The 801-nt window shown below is 65.0% G+C and overlaps 1 protein-coding gene across 1 annotated transcript in view; it reads right to left on the bottom strand.

Annotated features, from left to right (window-relative positions):
* The window catches only part of EBF3 (early B cell factor 3), a 109,743-nt gene that overhangs the window by 2,970 nt on the left and 105,972 nt on the right, over window positions 1-801 (bottom strand). The gene's annotated exons all lie outside the window — the stretch shown is intronic.

Below are 801 nucleotides of genomic sequence, written 5' to 3'. Positions count from 1 at the left end.
CCCCTGAGGCTCAGCGAGAGCACGGCAGGCATCACGCAGGCGCGCGCACGGACGCGCGCACGCACGGACACGCACACGGACATGCGCACGCACGGACACGCACGCACACAGACACGCGCACGCACACAGACACGCGCACACAGATACGCATGCGCACACGGACACGCATGCGCACACAGACACACGCGGACACGGACACGCACACGGACACGCATGCGCACACGCATGGCATCACGCAGGCGCGCGCACGGACGCGCGCACGCACGGACACGCACACGGACATGCGCACGCACGGACACGCACGCACACAGACACGCGCACGCACACAGACACGCGCACACAGATACGCATGCGCACACGGACACGCATGCGCACACAGACACACGCGGACACGGACACGCACACGGACACGCATGCGCACACGCATGCGCACACAGACACACGCGGACACGCACACATGGACACGCACGCGCGTGCACACGGCAGCGACTGGAAGGCCAGTGCCACACTCGCCTGGCACTGCCTAGACCTCAGCGCTAAAGAACAGAAAGTCGTTTCCCGTCTCTCCATTACGCTGGCGGCGCCCCGAAAGACGGCCCCTCCCCCCGACCCGCACCCCAAGTCCGCACGGGAGTTCCGTGCTCATCCCTCTTTGTTTTGAATAAAGTGAATGAACTTGGGTTAATCTAGCTCTTCCATGATGACGCTAAGACACTGTGCAATTCACCCCTTCACCTGCTCCTTGTGGAGGACGCCGGCAGCACCTTCACACCCGGAGCGCCGGGCCGGGGGCCGGGGGGG

This window comes from Pteropus alecto, unplaced genomic scaffold (assembly GCF_000325575.1).
Source record: "Pteropus alecto unplaced genomic scaffold, ASM32557v1 scaffold74, whole genome shotgun sequence".
NCBI classification, from domain to species: Eukaryota; Metazoa; Chordata; class Mammalia; order Chiroptera; family Pteropodidae; genus Pteropus; species Pteropus alecto.
This window is presented reverse-complemented; position numbering and strand designations above follow the sequence as displayed.